The sequence below is a fragment of the Pleurodeles waltl genome, chromosome 6 (assembly GCF_031143425.1).
Source record: "Pleurodeles waltl isolate 20211129_DDA chromosome 6, aPleWal1.hap1.20221129, whole genome shotgun sequence".
NCBI classification, from domain to species: Eukaryota; Metazoa; Chordata; class Amphibia; order Caudata; family Salamandridae; genus Pleurodeles; species Pleurodeles waltl.
Genome location: NC_090445.1, coordinates 1,702,191,557 through 1,702,211,930, shown reverse-complemented (window position 1 = coordinate 1,702,211,930; position 20,374 = coordinate 1,702,191,557).

Sequence of the window (20,374 nt, the reverse complement as noted above, 5' to 3'; positions counted from 1 at the left end):
TCTTCTGTGACCTTTCCACCTCTCTTCTCTTTGAAGAGACCTCTCCTCTGGGGGAGCAGATCAAGGGGCGGTGTTATTTCACCAATGGTGTAGTATATCCATGGGGCACAGTTTGTTTTATCTTCCTGCAGTAGAGAAGGAGTGCATATGTGCTTTGATCGGTAATAATGAGCAGAGTTGGGTTGTGACACAGTTTTCATATTAGGAGAGATATAAGGACATTCATCTGTCCCTATCTGAGTTATACTAGAGGGTTCATTGCAGGGCAAGTCAGAGGAAACCGATAATTTTGTAAATAATTACAATATTTGAAATGGAGATTATTTATACTGTTACCCACTGTATATGGCACACAAAGGCATCTCCTCTTGACAGCAGATTTTCACTATTTGATTTTTGGTGTCATTTAGGTTTTCGCTTACCTTCAAAAATGCAGTTCTGTATCTTGTTCATAATGTTTCCAAGAAAGAAGGTGAAGGCGGACACTGGAGAGATGTTAGAAAACTGAATGGAAAGGGGTGTCAATCTTGTAAGATCTGTCAACGTGAAATACGTGGCCAGGGAGACCTTCAAACTAACCAAATCTGCTGTCAATGTAAAATCATACTTATGTTTTGTAAATGTAAAATTATACATTTAAATAGCTGTTAAGTTACAACCTTACAGTGTTACCTCTTGCACGTTAGGATTTTTAGCACTTTACAAACAATAGAGCCAGTCTCTTTCAGGAGAGAGAGAGGACAGTAATAATTTTCTCTAGGAGGGTTGCACTTTGGGGTCCCTCCGGACCTTATCCATCAGTGTATCATGCCATTGCTTGAGAGGTTGTCAGTGAGTGAAAAAAACAACAGCCACTATCTGTCACGCCGCAAGTCGCGGCGCGAGCCGAACATCCCACACAATTTTCGGGAGATAAAACAAAAGTGGGTTATCTCATCAGTGCTTTGTCAGGTCCTGCCTTGGCCTGGGCAACTCCGATAGTAGCCTCCAACGACCCGGTGCTGCCTGACTATTCAGCCTTTGTAGGAAGATTCAAACACATGTTTGAACGCCCAGGATTGAAAACATCAGCAGAAGAAGCGCTCTGTGATATTCAACAAGTCACTCAAGAAGTTCTCCAATACATAACACACTTGAGACAATTGGCTGCCGAGACAACAAGGGTAGAGCGTACTCTGGTAATTCTTTTTCGCAGAGGGTTACGAGAAGACATAAAAAACGAATTAATACACTCTGCCAGAGTAGAAAATCTTCAAGGTTTGATGGATTTAGCTCTCTCTATAAAATACCGTCTCCAAGAACGTCGTCTAGAAAAAAGAAAGAATCGTGGACCTTCCCAGTCAAGCAAATCACGTATCTTTGTACATCGTCCTGAAGAACCTCGACCTGTATCTAGAGAGACAGAAGGAGAACCTATGCAGGTAGATACTGCTCATGGGCCACTTTCTACTAGCGAACGTGAAGATAGACGGAGAAGAGGATTGTGCATATATTGTGATGCAGCTGGTCATTTGCTCCGCACTTTTCCAGTTCGTCCTATGAAGACCTCGGGAAACGCCACTTCCCGTCCTCTGTGAGAAGGGAGGGGACGTGATCTTCTGCAATACCTTCCATCAGTTCTTCCAAGGAAGATGCCAGTATTCTATTTATGTTACCTGTTATCCTGCAATTACCTAATGGTCGTGAAGAAAGGGCCCAGGCATTATTAGATTGTGGAGCTAGTGGCATTTATATAGATATGACCCTGGCCAAAGAACTACAAATTCCAATACTGCCTAAAGACGTTCCAGAACAAGTGCATACTGTAGACGGATCCTTAGTATCCTCCGGTCCTGTTATTAATACCACTTCGATTTTAGGTCTACACTTTGGGAAACATCAGGAACATGTCTCTTTTGATTTCATTTCCTCCCCCAATCATTCTATAATCCTAGGAATCCCATGGTTCATGAGACACAATCCATATAGTAACTGGGAAACCAGAACCATTTCTTTGTCTTCTAAGTTCTGTCACGATCATTGTTATGCTTCTGACACCTATTGGTCTCCAAGCAAAAATAATAACCTCAGAACCAAATGTAGGACATTCCATAAATTCAGTCTAAGAGGTACCAAGTCAATATCTGGAATTTATAGACGTATTTCAAAAACCATCAAAGCCCCTACTACCTCCACACAGAGACTATGATTGTACCATTCCCCTGCAACCTGGAGCAATTGTTCCTTTTGGAAGGATGTATTCTCTCACGGAACCAGAAAAAAAGATTCTGAAGGACAATCTTCAAGAAAACCTACAGAGTGGCCTCATTACACCAGCTTCTTCTCCTGCGGGGCTCCCCTCTTCTTCGTACCTAAAAAGACGAAAGATCTTCGTCCCTGTATAGACTTCCGTGGATTAAATAAAATCACCCTAAAAGATTGATATCCACTACACCTCATCAAAGACATTTTGGAGGCTGTCAGAGGGGCACAAATGTTCACAAAATTAGATCTTCACGGAGCATATCATCTCTTGTGTATTAAGGAGGGAGATGAGTGGAAAACTGCCTTTCGGACCCCTTTTGGACATTACGAATATAAGGTAATGCCTTTTGGCTTAACAAATGCCCCCTCAGTGTTTCAAAGATTTATGGATTCAATATTCTCTGACTTATTAAATCACACTGTACTGATTTATTTAGATGATATCCTCATAAATTCCAGATGCCCTGAACTCCATCCTACACACGTTAAGCAAGTCTTAAATAGACTTAGGCAACATCAACTCTACTGTAAGCTGGAGAAATGCAAATTTGATAAGACTGAGGTGAAATATTTAGGCTATCATATTAGTCAAATTGGTATCTCTATGGATCCGGAAAAAGTTCAAGCCATTCTAGATTGGCCATCCCCTTCGTCAATCAAGGAAACTCAGTGTTTCCTAGGGCTGGCCAACTTCTACCGTCAATTCATCCTGGACTTTGCTAAACAGACCAGTCAAATTACACAAACTCTCAAAAAAGAGAGTTTGCGAAATGGTTTCATCTGGACAGACATGGCTGAGACTGCTTTCCAAAACCTAAAACAGGCCTTCACTCAAGCACCCATACTGAGACATCCGGACACCAATAAACAATTCAAAGTTGTTACTCAGAAAGAGCTATCGGGGCAGCATTACTACAACAACAAGACGATGATAGATTAGAACATACAATCTTTTATCTATCCCACATGCTCTCTGATTCTGAACAAATATTCAGTACTGGAAAGAGAACTGTTGGCTCTAAAGACTGCCTGTTAAGAGTGGAGACAATCCTCATGGGCTCAAAAGAACCTTTTGAAGTAAGAACGGACCATCGTAATCTGCATTGCTTACGCAATTTTCAGTGTTGAAACAGTCGACAAGCTCGTTAGGCCTTTTTCTTTAGTCAATACGTTTTCCATAGTACCCATATTCCAGGATCTCAAAATATTTTGTCTGATGCCCTATCTCGCCGTTATCCTGACAGTTCTAATAGCACTTCACAATATCTGCTTGAACCAGACAAGTTAATTGGTGTAGTTCAGTCATTCCTAGATGAAGTACAATCTGAATACTCAACCCTTTCAGAACAAGAACTAAAGGATCTACGTTCCAAAATATGCAAATGTAAAGAATACTATTATTACAAGGACACCTTATTTCTACCTACTAAAAGAGTGCAAGAAAAGACACTTCAGATGTGTCATGATTCCCCTGTAGCCGGTCATTGGGGTATTAAAGCCACGCAGGAATTACTTCTCTGCTCTTTTTGGGGCCTACGTTGAAACAAGACGTAGAAAGATACGTGGAACATTGTCCCATTTGTGCCCAAGTGAAAGTACCCCATACTAGGCCCTCAGGACTACTTCAACCATTACCAGTTCCACCAGCCCCTTGGCATCCAATCTCAACTGATTTTATGTGCTCATTGCCTCCATCTGCAGGAAACCGAGTTATAATGGTGACGATAGATTCATTTACTAAGATGGCTCATTTTACTGCTTTGAAGAAATTACTCACCTCACAAGAATTGAGTCAGATCTTTATTCAAAACATTTTTCGTCTCCATGGTCTCCCACAAAGTATTGTGTGAGACAGGGAACCTCAATACATATCACAGTTCTGGAAACACTTTTGTAAGATCTTGAATATCAATGTAGCGTTATCATCTGGATTTCATCCCCAAACCAATGGGCAGACAGAACGTCTTAACCAGGCACTTGAGCAATATCTTCGTTGTTTTTGTAACTCCACTCAGAGTAACTGGAGCACCTGCCTTCCCATTGCAGAATGTTCTTACAATAATACCGTCCATAGTGCCTCCAAAGTCACTCCTTTTTCCTGCTCATATGGATTCTATCCCACATCTTTTCCTACTACTCCCAAGACCTCCTCTACACTTCCTTCTATCACCTCTCTTTCCAAGAGAATACATAGAATTCTAAGGCTTATTTGATCTAACTACTAGTCACTAAAAGATACATGAAAAGACTGGCTTATAAGAAAACAAAGGGAGGCTCCAGCTTATCACGTCCAAGATAAAGCCTGGCTTTCTTCAAGATTTTTGCCCCTACATCTTTCCCAAACTAAGTTTAAGCCTCGTTACTACAGACCCTTTTGTATTCTTCAGAAAATTAATCCTGTACCTTTCCGTCTCTGTTTACCTGGAACCTGGAAAGTCCATCCAGTCTTTCATGTCTCTCAGTTGAAACCCTTTACACCTGATCCTTTTTCCCGACATTTCACATGTCCTCCTCCTTTGTTGGTGGATAATGAACCTGAATATGAAGTACAAGAAATATGTGACTCTCGTATATTCCGGAACCATCTCCAGTATCCTATTCATTGGAAAGGCTATCCTCTTAGTGAATGTTCTTGGGAAGATGCTTCTTCAATTCATGCCCTTCTTCTGATTCGCCAATTTTTTCGACTGTTTCTGCACAAACCCGGGGCTCCGGGGGGGACCTACTGTTGCGGCGCGAGCCGCGCCGTGAGCCGAACATCCAACTTGGGACACGGATGCGAGCTGCGGCGGCAGGACGTGCCGCACCCCTGCCATTTACCAATTGGGCATGGAGCCTCAACACATTAAAGCCACAGCGCGCCCCTACTAGTATTTGCCTCCCTCCACTCTCCATTCCCCCCACTTATCTTCTGCTTCTTTTTCTTTCTTCTTTTCTGCCTTCCTCATTTCTTCCTGAATTTATGCCTTTCTTTCATTTCCATGATCCTTTCTCCTTCCCGGCATGCTTTCCTTCTCTCTGCATGCCTTTGGAACCTTACTTAACATGGTGACTTTTACTAAAGGTTTCTATGCTATGTTCCCCATCTAATATGGTGTCTTTTACTTCCTGCCGGTCACTTTTTGTTCTTTGGGTATATAAGGTGTGTGATTCCTGCTCTCTTTGCGCTGCAACACTTCCTTTGGGTGGTGATCTTCGCTCCTGTTCTTCTGTGTCAGTTATATGTTTTCTGAGCCCGTTCCAGCTTTTTTCTTTGTCATTTTTGTCTTTTGTTCAGATTTACTTTTTACTTTTTGTTTTTGTTCCAGGAGTTCCTGTTTGTGGTTTTTTCCCTTTTTCGGTTTTTCCCTCGGGGGCTCCTTCTGGAGGGCACGAACTGCCTTTGGCGCTCCCTCCATCAGCAGCACCATGGCTAGCAGAAAGGGTCGCCCCTACTTGGGTCAAGGCAGAACCTATAGGAACCAAGACCTCGTCACATTTCCAGTGGGCCACAGACATAGACAACAAGTAGATTGTGACACTATCAGGGCACATTCCTGTCTTAACATCTTATTATTCTAAAGTTACGAGGTACATACATCTCTTCCAACGTCCTTTAATACTGACCTCTTGACATTCCGAACAAGGGATGCACACATAACTCTGCCAATCTCCTCAATTTCAACTCACAGACACCTCTGTAAAACAAGCCCGGGCTGCTCTACCTGTATACTTGAATCCTGACATGAAGTACCTCACCTAAGCACGTGATCACTCCATCACAAAAGCTGCTGATGGGCTCTTACGCGTCTACCAACAAAGGGGAATTGATCAAGCTTAAAATTGGAACCAAATCTCTCAACACCTCTTGAGTATTAAAAGGGACTGCACTACAACTCCCCAGTCATTTATCTACCACCTACTCACTGATATCACATACAGGGAAGTGTTGGTCATTGATAGACCTGGCTTTTTTTGGCTTGTTTCCCCTGTCTTTTTACCTTCTGACCTCCTGTTTTTATGGTATGCTGGACTTAGTTTTTTCTGGTTTATTGTCTCTGCGCACTTTACCCCTACAGATCAGTGCTAAAGTGCAAGTGCTCCCTGTGTACATTGTGATTATGATTGATTATCCATGACTGGCATATAGGAGATACTAGTCAGTCCCTAGTATACTGTACCATGTGTGCCCAGGGCCTGTAAACCAAATGCTACTAGTGGGCCTGCAGCACTGATTGTGCTAACCACATGAGTAGCCCGGTAAACATGGCTCAGTCCTGCCATTGCAATGTCTTAGTGTGCAGTTTTAAACTGCCATATCGACCAGGCAAGTGTGCCCAATTGCCAGGCCCAAAGCTACCCTTTTACTACATGTATGTCACTGCTAAGATAGGCCCTGTATAGCCCCATGGGCAGGGTGCAGTGTATTTAAAAGGTAGTGTTGTGTTGATGTGTTTTACATGTCCTGATGGTGAAATACTGCCATATTCGTTTTTCGCTATTGCAAGGCCTATCTCTCCCATAGGTTACCATGGGGGATTGTCTTTAAATACATTTTAAGTGTAATTTCCCACTGGGAGCAGATAGGGGTCTGGAGTTCGGGGTCTCTAAACTCACACTTTAAAAATACATCTTTTAGTGAAGTTGATTTTTAAATTGTAAAATGCTACTTTTAGAAAGTGGACATTTTCTTGCTTAAACCATTCTGTGACACTGCCTAATTGTGTATTCCCTGTCTGGGTCAGGCTGACAGTTGGGCTGTTTGTAAATCTCCAATAGATAGTAACACAAAGGGAGCTGGGGTGTAGCTGGGGTGTAGCCTGCATATCTTGATGGGCCATCTGGGCTAGAGTGGAGGGAGGAGTAGTCTGAGCCATGCTAACAGTGCTACTCATGTGGATGGCACAACCAGTGCTTCAGGCCCACTAGTAGCATTTGATTTACAGACCCTGGGCATCTATAGTGCACTTTACTAGGGACGTACTAGTAAATCAAATATACCAATCAAGGAAAAGCTAATTACACATATAATTTACACAGGGAGCACTTGCACTTTAGCACTGGTCAGCAGTGGTAAAGTGCCCAGAGCAACAAAACCAGCCAAGATAAAGTCCAGCACACAGTCAAAACATGGGAAGCAGAGGCAAAAAGGACAGAGATTATGCCAAGGATGCCAGGTCTAATAAAGAGGTCTGCCCCTTTGCTGTGTGTGCTTTGCTGGGTTGACCTGCAGTTGCTGCTTCTGCTGTGGAGAGAACAGAGACTGGACTGCTGTGTATCTTGCTTGTGAAGTTTCTCCAAGTGCTTAGAGTACAGCTTGCCTCCTGACTCAGGGATACCAAAGACTTCAAGTTCATCTGTCTACAGCTCTGGGGACCGTGTGTTTTGTGCTGCAACAGAAGAAAAACCACCAGGATGCCATCAACGCCGGCACTGCACGGAGCCTCGTCCCGCTCGTACAGCAACCCTGGTCTCACCACTGCCGCCACCACCGTGTCGCTGCTTGCATCGTGACCTGTGAGCCCCGCACGTCGCATTGCCTCGCTTCACACCGCAGCCCTGGTATCACCACCTCCGCTCAGTGCTGACACCGATGCTGCTGCCTGCACCGTGGCTTGTGGGCACCGCTAGTGAGGTACACGAAGCATCACCCGATCACGCCCGCAGCCCCGGTCCACCGACATCATCCCCATTATTAGAAATGGCCTTTCTACAGGGTCACCCCCAAACTTTTTGTCTTCCACCTTCTCTTCTTCTGACCTCATTTTTGCTGGCTTAAGGACTCTGCACACTTTGCCACTGCTAATCAGTAATAAAGTGCATATGCCTTCTCCTTAAAACATGGTGATATTGGCTCATACCCAACTGGCTTATCTAATTTACCTTTAAGTCCCTAGTCAAGTGCACTACATGTGCCCAGGACCTGTAAATTAAATGCTCCTAGTGGGCTGCAGCACTGGTTGTGCCACCCACATAAGTAGCCCCCTAACCATGTCTCAGGCCTGCCTCTGCAGTGACTCTGTGTGCAGATTCACTGCCACTTTGACTTATCATTTAAACGTACATGCCAAGCCTTAAACTCCCCATTTTCTACATATAAGTCACCCTTAAGGTAGGCCCAAGGTAGCTCATAGGACGGACAGGGTGCTATGTAGGTAAAAGGTAAGACATGAACATGTGTGTTCTATGTGTCCTGACAGTGTAAAACTCCTAAATTCGTTTTACACTGCTGTGAGGCCTACTCCTTTCATAGGATAGCATTAGGGCTACCCTCACATACTGTTTGAGTGGTAGATTCTGATCTGAAAGGAGTAGCCAGGTCATATTTAGTATGGCCAGAATGGTGATACAAAATCCTGCTTCCTGTTGAAGTTGGATTTTGTATTACTATTTTAGAAATGCTACTTTTAGAAAGTGAGCATTTCTCTACACTTAAATCCTTCTGTGCCTTCCAATCCACATCTGGCTAGGTTTAGTTGACAGCTCCCTTGTGCATTCACTCAGACACCCCCAAACACACACTGCTCAGTCACACTTGCATACATCTGCATAATAAATGGGTCTTCCTGGGCTGGGAGGGTGGAGGGCCTGACACTTACATGTTAAAAGGCAGTAGCCTGCCCTCACCCAAAGGACTCGCACACCCCCTACTGGGACCCTGGCAGACATGATGGAACTGAAAGGGGACCTTGTGCATTTCTAAGCCACTCTTTGAAGTCTTCCCCACTTCAAAGGCACATTTGGATATTTAAACAGGGTCTCTGACCCCCATCAACTCAGACACTTCTGAGGTAGACACTCTACCTTACAGACACTTACTGGAGAAGAAAACCTGAACCAGAACCTGCCACCTGCCAAGAAGAACTGCCTGGCTGCTCAAAGGACTCACCTGACTGCTTTTCCGAGAAGGACTGCTGCCTTGTTGCTGCCCTGCTGCCTTGCTGATCTCTGGCTGTGCTGAGAAGTGCTCTCCAAGGGCTTGGATTGAGCTTGCCTCCTGTACCCTGAAGTCTCAGGACCAAAAATACTTCATTCCTGCAAGAGAACTCCCTGTGTGGTAAAAATCACCGCAACAGCCTGCATCGCAGTGAGAAAATCACCGCACGCTGAACAGGAACGACGCAGACCGACTTCGCAAGGAGAAGATTGAAGCAGCACCAGCGTAGCGACCAGAAATTCGACCCAAGGCCCACTGGACACAGAGCTGAGCCGGAACGACGCAGCTCGACTTCCTGAGAGGAATCGACACACTGCAGTAGAAATTTCCACGCAACGCCCACCGAATCAACGCAGCCCCTGTGACTTCGTCCTGCAAGCGCCGGATTTCAACACATCGTCCCTGGGGCATCCGAAAGCTCCGCAACCAAAAGAGGATCCCAGTCTACGCTCCGGAAATCAACGCAAAGCCTGCCCTGCGTGAAAACTCAACCACACCTCGTCCACGTATGCCAGAAAAAGCAACGCACACCTCCCCGTTTTCCACACATCTCCTCCTCTGCGGTCTCTTGCGGAGAATATGAATACATACCAGGTACTTTGTGCTTGCAAGAGACACTTGTTGCTTTTTAAGAGACTAAAGACACTTTATATACTTTTTACAGTGATATGTCACCATTCTGACCTGCATGAGAAATATGATATATTTTTCTAAACACTGTGTGGGTTGATTTTTTATGGTGTTCTACTGTGTTGTTGCATGATTATTTTCACAAACACTTTACACATTGTCTTCTAAGTTAAGTCTGACTGCTCAGTGCCAAGCTACCAGAGGGTGGGCACAGGATAATTTGGATTGTGTGTGACTTACCCTGACTAGAGTGAGGGTCCTTACTTGGACAGGGGTAACCTGACTGCCAACCAAAGACCCATTTCTAACAGCCGTCAACTCCAGCCTCATTAAGATGCCACTGCTTGCACCGTGACCCGTGTGCACTGCACAGAGCCCCACCCCACTTAGCATTGCAACCTTGAGCCTACCGATGACATCGATTCAGCATTGAGGACGACGCTGCCTGCAACGCAACCTGAAGACATTGCATGTTGCACCACCCTGCTTCATATCACAGCCCTTGTCTCACCAATGCCTTCCTGCACAGAGACCTAAGGGCACTGCACGTTGCATCATCTTGCTGCACACCACAGTGGCCATCAACGTCACTCACGTCACTCTCATGGAGTTCGATCTGCCACTAGTGTGACTTCAAGAGCCTGACGACCCCTGCACCAACCTCTGGAACCGATGCCAGCAATGCCACACTTTCGGATCTCATCCCAGCGAACGCGATGCCCTCCCTACGTTTCCAAGGTACTGTTTGCTGACCTTCCCCACACCGTAGCTGGCCCGTGACCTCGTGCTCGGCCTGAACTGTTGGATTTGTTGTTCACAACGCCGTAATAGCCCCAAGCAGAGCTATCGACTTTAAGGAACTGTATTTTTTAGTTGATTCTTGCAAAATTCATATCTTTATTACTGTATATTGGATTTTTCTCATTTTTGTCTTGTTTGCACAAATAAATATTGGCTATTTTTCTAACACTGGTGTGGTGTCATATTGCAGGGTTCTCAGTGTATTACTGAGTGTTATTTGCAAATGATTTACACATTGCTTCTTCGATAAGCCTGAGTGATTGTGCCAAGCTACCAAGGGGGTGAGCAGGGGTTATCTTAGGTGTGTGACTCCCTTATCCTGACCAGAAAGAAGAGTCCCTACTTTGACATGGGCAAGCCACTGCCAACTAAAGACTCCTATTTCTAACAATTGTTAAGGGGTGTGAGGGTATCTAGGGAGTGAGGGCGTGAAGATAAGTCGGTTGCAGTGGGTGATGCGCAAATGCCAAAGGTGCAAGAGTCAGGGAGTGCGTAGAAGTCAATGGGGTCCAATGGAACATCGGCAAACAAGATGGGTAAAGTCACTTGTGAAGTTTAGGAGGTGAAGTCTGGGGAGCAGAAAGGGAAGCAAGGAAAAGAAAGGGGACAAGAAGGGTGGGAATACAGGAGCGAAGAGTGAGAGAGAAAAAACATTGCCTTTTATGGGAATAATAATGCCTTTACAAAATCATACGTAGAAGATATGGCAGGGAGAATATGTGGATGTTTCCAAGTTATTACACAGAGAGATACAAGCGAAAGAGGGATCAGAGGAAGAGGAATAGGAGCGGGCCAGGCATCCTAGGATCCCAGTAAACATCAAGATATGGACACCACGGTTCTTAATCTACGCTAATCTATACTAGAGTATACTGTAAACGTTACGCTGATAGAGCTGCTTCTTTCCCCAGGTACATTGATGTTATTTACTAGGCACAGTTGGATGTGAGGGTCTTAAGACAGAACAGAGGAATTCAGAGCACTTTTGAGCGTCTATACAGAGAAATCCTGGGAGGGGAGCAGATTCAGAGCTGTGGTTGCAGTGGATGGCACCCACACGACTGGCGCCAGCTGCACACACATCAAGTGGTGTGCCGATTCAGCACCAGTCCTTTCTGGGTCGTCCCGTCTGTGGGAAGCTAGGGAATCTGCAACCTTCCGATGGAAGCACTCCTTTTGTAATACAAGGATATGCATCCGCCTAGTTCCTGATCTGAAGCCTCTTTTCTGATGATCACCACTTTAGTTCTTTTTAGCTGGAAGAGGTGGAGTGTCAGCACAGTTCAATTTCATAGGGTTCCCTATTATTCATTTGACTGCTCCCCGACTCAAGGAGTCCACCTATCGCACCATGAGGGGCATAGGCTTCTACAGGCTAGAGGACACAGGGTATCTTACAATAGCTAAGCAGGTTCAAGCATGTGATGCAGAAATGTGTGTGCAGCTCCAGGGTCACAAGTTTAAATGTTGATACAATAGCAGGGACTGGGGTTGTAATGCACCTGCTACTGCTAACCATCGGTAACCTGCAGGTCACAGGCTCATGGAGTGTATATCTGGCCTCCTAAAGGCAGTACGGAACCTAAAGGCAGTTCACTCAGGATAGTTGTAGGAACATTCACCCTTCCCTGATGTCAGCAGGAATGTGCTTAGGGTTCATCCTGAAACTTGGAAAATTGTTTCTCTGATGTTTATCAGATAATTGTCCTTGAGCCAGAAGCTTCATTATTACAACAAGAGGGAATTGAGGGCATTTTATAATGAAGGACACTGCTATTTAAAGGAGTGATGTGTGTGATTGTGTGTGTATGCCCTCCAGAGTAAAACCCTAGTACAATAACGCAGTGGGTTAATGTGCCTGCTCCACCAAAATTTATATAACTCAGTTGTGATAAAGAACTGAGGGGCAGTGAGAGGAAGTGCTTTGCCCAGGATCTTACAATTTGTTCATGTGTGGGACTCTACACAGTCACCTAAGTGAGTGGTGACTGAGGGCTGATCTTCGGTTCCATTTCAGGAACAAACTGTCTACTGAGCCCTATTGCAATTCATGGTATGTAGTTTGTAGAGAGTAAGAATTGGAGAATAAAAATGAGCTGCCTACATTTCAAGACAGAAGATTATGGACAATAGAGAATGAAAATATAGTCAAGTGACATTTTGCGGCTAAAGATTTTTGTCAATAGAATAATGTTGGAAAATGGGTTATTGGTAAGGGCAGGTAAGTACCTACACTTAGCAATAAGCCACTAACCTCCACTTAGGTCCAGTTAGGTCTCAATAAATTAAACCCAGCTCAACCCTTGGTAGCTTGGCAACGAGCGACAAGGCTTAACTTAGGAGACATGTGTAAAACATTAAAAATAACAAAGCAAATAAGTAAAAGACAATAAAACTCCAACACCAATTTATAAAAATAGATTATATTTTTATCTTTAAAATTACACCAAAACAAATAAAATACAATCGGATAAGGGGAACCGGAGATATGAATTTTTAAAGAATTAATGCTTTCTAGCTCATGGAGACAAAAAGCGCCAATCTGGTCATCTGGTCGCACCTCGACCGGGGCTAAGTCAAAGTTTATGGCCCACCGCAATGGAGCAAGGCTAGGCTATAGCCCACGGAAGGCCTCGGTCAGAAGTTTACCTATGTTTTTTTGCAGATTTTCTTCAGCGGGACCAAGTCGCCAGTCCAATCCGACCTCCTGGAACTCTTCCTCGGATACGTGTCGCGGGAGCCCTAGGTGCAGATTTTTACCTACGGACTTAGTCGGTTTTTTTTTAGGTGAAAATCCTTCGACGGGGTAAACCTAAACCTTGATCTTACGTCCTTGGAGCCCTCTTTGGATACACTGCCTGAGAGATCCCGGTCAACTTCCTATGTCCGGACTTAGTCACTTTTTCGGAGATTTTCTTCACTGGGACGAACCTGCAAGTCAGGCCAGGTCACGGTTGAGGCAAGTCAGCTAGAGTTGCCGTGGCGGGTCGGTCCCTTTATGACGTTTTTTTCAAAAAGTTCTCCAAACTGCTCCAAACTTCTGGATCTTCTTCCAGATGTTCCTTTAAGGGTCTTTTGAGGTCCACAGCTCACCCCAAGGTTCCAGAAACTCTGAGATGCTCCTTGAGGGTGCGGACTACAACTCCCAGAAAGCACCTGACGCAAACTTCTTTTTGGCCACTGGGCAGTGGTCAGTTGGTTGGTTTCTTTGAGAGTTGGTGCAGGGGACTCTGGTTAGCAAGTTTTCATCTGTAGCAAACAGGGAGCCCCTCCTTGAACCAGTTGAAGCCAGGCAAAGTCCTTCTTGTGGTGAAGCTCGTGTGTGCAGCTGGTGCAGTCCTCCAGAGTGCAGTGTCCAGGTGCAGGTCAGGGGTCCAGCTGGGCAGTCCTTCTGCTCCTGTAGTTCTTCCTTTTTGGAATCTGATAGGGATCTGAGGTGTGGGTGCGGGTCCGCTAGTTTTATCCTTGCTCCTAGGTGAAAAACAGGGGGGTCCTGGTTCTTCAACCAAGGGCAGGGTCCTTCCCCCTGTGATGACCACTTCCTGGGAAGAGTGGCAAAAATCAATCCCAGGGAGCAACATTCCTCAAAAATCCATCATGGCTGAAAGTGATTTTTGAAAGTAACATCTGGCTGAGCCCACCCACTGGCATGGCTAAAAATCCTAAATACACCCCTCTCCTGCCTCTCCTAATCTAATCAAGGGGGCACTTAATTTTCTGGGTTTGCAGGATGTGAGGGTGTTGCTGGGTTGCTCCAAATGTCCTTCCCTGCCTTTGAATACCAGTTTGGCAGCCCTCCCCCCTTCCTGCGTCCCTATCTGCTGAGGGGAGATCTCCTCCCCCAGGCATATCTCTTTGTGTTGAGCCAGGCCACTTCACACCTCATCCATGCAGCCTGGCCAGGCTGCCAGAGGCTGGCCAATCAAAGCAAAGCAGCAAAAACACTGCAGGGCTGAAGTTGGAAACTTTTCAGGTAACGTTTAAAACTCCTTAACTGAACACGTTATATTAAATCCCACAGCTGGAACTTGTGGGATTTATTATAACAATTAATTTGATACCAAACGTGTGGTATCTGTTATTTAAGGGGACTTTTAAAATTGAAATAAAGTCTCCCTATTCTAGCCTATGAAGGCCGTACACTACAATGAGGGAAAAGCAAATTTGGCTGTTTTACCTCACCAGGGCTTATAAAACTATTTTTATAAGGTCCCTGCTTATAGTTACATGGCACCCAGCCCTAGGGGCACATAGGGCACAACGTAGGGGTGACTTATATGTAAAAATACGGTAGTTTAAGACTTTGGAACTACTTTTAATTCCAAAGTCGAATTTGCATGTAACTTTAATTTAAAAGCAGCCAGCAAGGCAGGCCTGCCCTTATAATGACACTGGGCACCTCAGCAGTGCACCTATGGGTGCACCACCTATGCTGTGGTCCCTAAACCTACAAGCCCTACCATATATTAGGGACTTATAGGTATGTTGGCTTAGCCAATTATAATTAGCCTTATTTGCATACTGATTTTACACAGAGCACAGGCCCTGGGACTGGTTAGCAGTACCCAGAGTACCATTAGAAACAGGAAAACACCAACAAAAAGTGAAAAATGGGGGCAAAAAGTCAGGGGGCCTCTGCAATCAGCACTGTTTTCTCACATGAATAATATTCAATTTAAATATTCAAGCTTATAGTGTCCTCTTCAGCTCACCTTTTTTCCTTCACTTTTCCAACAACCGAGGGACATAGGGCCTCATTATGACCCTGGCGGTAGAGAACCGCCAGGGCCAACGGGGGCGGGAGCACCGCCGACAGGCCGGCGGTGCTCCCTTGGGCATTCTGACCGCAGCGCTTTGGCCGCGGTCAGAACGGGAAAACCGGCGGTCTCCCGCCGGTTTTCCACTGCCCCTAAGAATCCTCCAAGGCGGCGCAGGAACAGGATGGCGGTAAGGATTGTCGTGGGGCCCCTGGGGGCCCCTGCAGTGCCCATGCCAATGGCATGGGCACTGCAGGGGCCCCCGTAAGAGGGCCCCGCTAGTATTTCACTGTCTGCATAGCAGACAGTGAAATACGCGACGGGTGCAGTAGCACCCGTAGCACCTTCCCACTCCGCCGGCTCGATTACGAGCCGGCATCCTCGTGGGAAGGGAGTTTTTCCCTGGGCTGGCGGGCGGTCTTTTGGAGACCGCCCGCCAGCCCAGGGAAAAACTCATAATACCCTCCGCGGTCTTCTGACCGCGGAGCGGTATTATGGAGGGCGGCATCCTGGCGGGCGGCCTCCGCCGCCCGCCAGGGTCATAATGAGGCCCATAGTGGCTTCCTCTTAACTCTAATGCTGCCAATAAGTCTAACAATAATATTGTTTTCTATTGCACTTAATAAAGTTTTCTTTTTCTAAGTGACGTAAATGACTAGTGAGGATACTGGATTTTAAAGGCAGGACAAAATGGTGAGGTGGGCCCCCATCAACGTACCTTGAAGGGAGGAGGTGAACTTTTGTTATGCCACTGGCCAGTGGGAAGCCCTTCAACACCTGGAGTATCGGATACTGCGAGCAGCATACATTACTCACGCTCCTCCAGGGATGTAGAGAACCATGAGAGTGACAGGAGTCAAGGAGGGGGTTCCGTGGGATTGAAACACACACACCACTGATCTCCCCCTTACTAGCACTCTGTCCGTTTGCAGAACCTGTAGAAACCACTAGACCGTTGTATTATTTTTCATGTGTAGGATTGTGCTGCGCACAGAAAAAATATCTTTGTTTTCTGAAAGATAAGCCCTGGGCAAACTTTGATTTATTACATATTATAGGGCGAGATTTCAAGTAAAATCATAGCGCAACATATAAGTAAAAATGACACATTAAATAAGACGTCTACAGGTAATACTAGAGGAATACAATATTTGAAGATCAAAACTTTTTTATGATTTTTATGTATACAAAATGCAACAAAAGAGAAAACCACACACCACGCCTACAACCCTGGGGCTGGCAAGTGGTGGAGTGATCAATTAAACAACCTCTGGCTTCCCACCCCCTCCCTCCTACCCTGATGGAGACAAAAGTGCCAGTGAGTACTGATGTCAAGGTAGTTAAACGACAAGTTGTTGTGCTGAGGCTTCAGCCCTCCAGTGACCATTTCACATGTGCGGCAATGTCTGGTCAAAATACAATATATTAAACAAGGCTCAGTAATATAAAGTAGATGATCTACCATCCTCCCTCCCTTAAATCTCCCCTAAAATGCTTAAGAATCCCCAAGAACTGACATACACATCACACTAGCATTACCCCTCACTCACCTCGAAGCCGTTCTTTCCACAGCCACCTCACCCACGCAAGTGACCAACCACTTAATGCTAAACCCACCTTAACCGGCTCCATCTCTCCCTAACTTCTACTGCGCCCCTCAGTGACGCCCCCCCCTCGTGATCCACCATCCCCCGTCATAAAGGACTCTCACCGCTCAGCGAGACTGCTGGATTAGGGGTGGCAGCACTTCTGCTTGTAGGCGGCTGAGTGTCTCCTACACCAGTTTGAAACTGTTGCCCCAACCCTCCCGGCTCCAGCAGCACCTCATCAAAGCCCAGACAGTAAAGGTGACTTCCGGCAGCCTTGAGAAAGGACTCTGAAGAGCCCTTGCAGGGAAGTCGTGGTGGAACAAATCTTACCCATTTCTCTCGTTAGTAATAAGTCTCTTACACACGCAGGCGTAAAGGAAATGCAGGATAGCTTTCAATACATTTATAGAAAAGGCTGAAACCTACTGTAAAATGCATGAGCTGCAATAATTAGGATAATGAGCAATAACAAATTCAGGATTGTGAAAATGCGACTGGTATATATTAAAACTCCCAACATATTGCAATAAACATGAAATATGCAATTCATGATAAAAGCCTTGCCTTTACCCTAGAGTGAGAGCATGGCGTGATAAACCTTATCTGCCAGTACAGTGTCCATGAGAGGCACCCCAATCGCCCCGGTTACCTTGGGACCAGGTGGGCTTGTAGATCAGACTCAGTGGAGAATCAAAGGGTGGGGTCTGCTGTAGAGTAACGTGAAGTTTAAAAGGCGTGTCCTGGTGGAACGCCCTCTAATGACCTTGGTCTCACAAGGTGCATTTCTAATGCACATGTTAATGTTTGTGCAAGAATCCTGGCGTGGGTAGGTACCAAAACATCCAATGGTGTGAGCAATCTTGTGTCGGCAAAATCAGAACAAATACCTGATTGGTTTGCATTCTGTTCTTGTCAACGTAAAGCAAAATGAACATGATGACAATATCCCACGTGCATCACTGATGATGACACTTGCTGAGAATGACACTGAATATGAAAATGAAAACATTTCTCTAAAATGCAAGAATATGCAAGCAACGCTGAATTAAATAAAAATGAATGAAATAAAACAGAGTATATAATTGGAACAAAGGTAAGTAGGTAAAAGGGCAAAGGGCTAAGCTAACCTCCTCTGCCCAATGCGGGGAAATCACATGGACCCGTCGCACCCCCAGCTCCTGCCCACCAGGAAAAGCCCGATAAGGCGTTTTCCTGCTCGAACGTGTTACTTCTTTTAGCCCCAAAACACAACATCCGATTGTTCCTGCTTGCACCCAAGAGCAATGCAACCAATACCCAGAAATAAAAAAAAAGATATATACATTTCCATAAAGGGATAGATTCACTCCATCTGGGCGATATAACATGTCATCATCGTCCCCGGGCTTGATTCACCAAAACTCCAGGGGCAGCAGAAGTGACATCACATACCCTTTGACCTTAATGACATCACTTCAGGTGATACCATAAAATCCTTACCCCAGATTTTCTCAGGGAAGGCATGTCACATGACCCTAACATGTTAACAACTGACGGTTTGCATGAGAAAGTATTTCAAAGTAACACAAAGTTGCACTATGCGCTGCTTTGCGTTATTTTGTATCAAGGGGGCGTTCCGTGGGCGGTACATGAGCGTTTCATGAACCACCCATGGCCTTTGAAACAAATTCCTTTCTAGGAAGCATTGGTAGACAGGGAATTGTTCCAAAGTGTTACGCATCTCGAAAGCAGGTGTAATGTAGAGAAACTTTTTCATTTCTCCTGGTTTTTCCAACTTTGCATGTCTGCTGCATTGTACATCACACATACAAAGTAGGGCTCACCCTAGAGTATAGTTCTTGAACTTCAAGGGTCCCGTCCAGTACGAAACCTTGCTTCGGAGAGCTCACACACCCTTGCAGTATCGCCCAGGTTGTGTGCACCCACTTTCTTTCTCTCTCTCTCACATTCACTCTCTACCTCTTTCTCTATCACGCTCACTCTCCCTCTCCCTCTTTCTCTATCACGCTCCCTCTCCCTCTCCCTCTTTCTCTATCACGCTCACTCTCCCACCTCCTCCCTCTTTCTCTATCACGCTCACTCTCCCACCTCCTCCCTCTTTCTCTATCACGCTCCCTCTCCCTCTCCCTCTTTCTCTATCACGCTCACTCTCCCACCTCCTCCCTCTTTCTCTATCACACTCACTCTCCCACCTCCTCCCTCTTTCTCTATCACGCTCCCTCTCCCTCTCCCTCTTTCTCTATCACGCTCACTCTCCCACCTCCTCCCTCTTTCTCTATCACGCTCACTCTCCCACCTCCTCCCTCTTTCTCTATCACGCTCACTCTCCCTCTCCCTCTTTCTCTATCACGCTCACTCTCCCACCTCCTCCCTCTTTCTCTATCACGCTCACTCTCCCATCTCCTTCCTCTTTCTCTATCACGCTCCCTCTCCCTCTCCCTCTTTCTCTATCACGCTCACTCTCCCACCTCCTCCCTCTTTCTCTATCACGCTCACTCTCCCTCTCCCTCTTTCTCTATCACGCTCACTCTCCCACCTCCTCCCTCTTTCTCTATCACGCTCACTCTCCCACCTCCTCCCTCTTTCTCTATCACGCTCACTCTCCCTCTCCCTCTTTCTCTATCACGCTCACTCTCCCACCTCCTCCCTCTTTCTCTATCACGCTCACTCTCCCATCTCCTTCCTCTTTCTCTATCACGCTCCCTCTCCCTCTCCCTCTTTCTCTATCACGCTCACTCTCCCACCTCCTCCCTCTTTCTCTATCACGCTCACTCTCCCTCTCCCTCTTTCTCTATCACGCTCACTCTCCCACCTCCTCCCTCTTTCTCTATCACGCTCACTCTCCCATCTCCTTCCTCTTTCTCTATCACGCTCACTCTCCCACCTCCTCCCTCTTTCTCTATCACGCTCACTCTCCCACCTCCTCCCTCTTTCTCTATCACGCTCCCTCTCCCTCTTTCTCTATCACGCTCACTCTCCCACCTCCTCCCTCTTTCTCTATCACGCTCACTCTCCCTCTCCCTCTTTCTCTATCACGCTCACTCTCCCACCTCCTCCCTCTTTCTCTATCACGCTCACTCTCCCATCTCCTTCCTCTTTCTCTATCACGCTCACTCTCCCACTACTTCCCTCTCTGACTCCATCTCTCTTTCTCTCTTCACTCCACCTCCCTCCTATCTCCCACTTCTCTTTCCTTCCCTCACAATGTATCTCTCTCCCTGCCCCCTCCTCCACTTTTACCACTCTCTTGTTCTATCTCTCGCCCCCTCTCTCCCCTTCTCTTCTGCCACTCTCTCTCTCTCCCCTCACCTGGACTGGAGGCATGTGCATCTGGACACCCACGGAGGTAAGCGCTCATGGCAGGGTCGAGACAGAGTCAGCCTGGCTGCCCCCAGGAGCTGTGTGTGAGCGCGTGCACTAGTGGAGAGGCGCCCCCT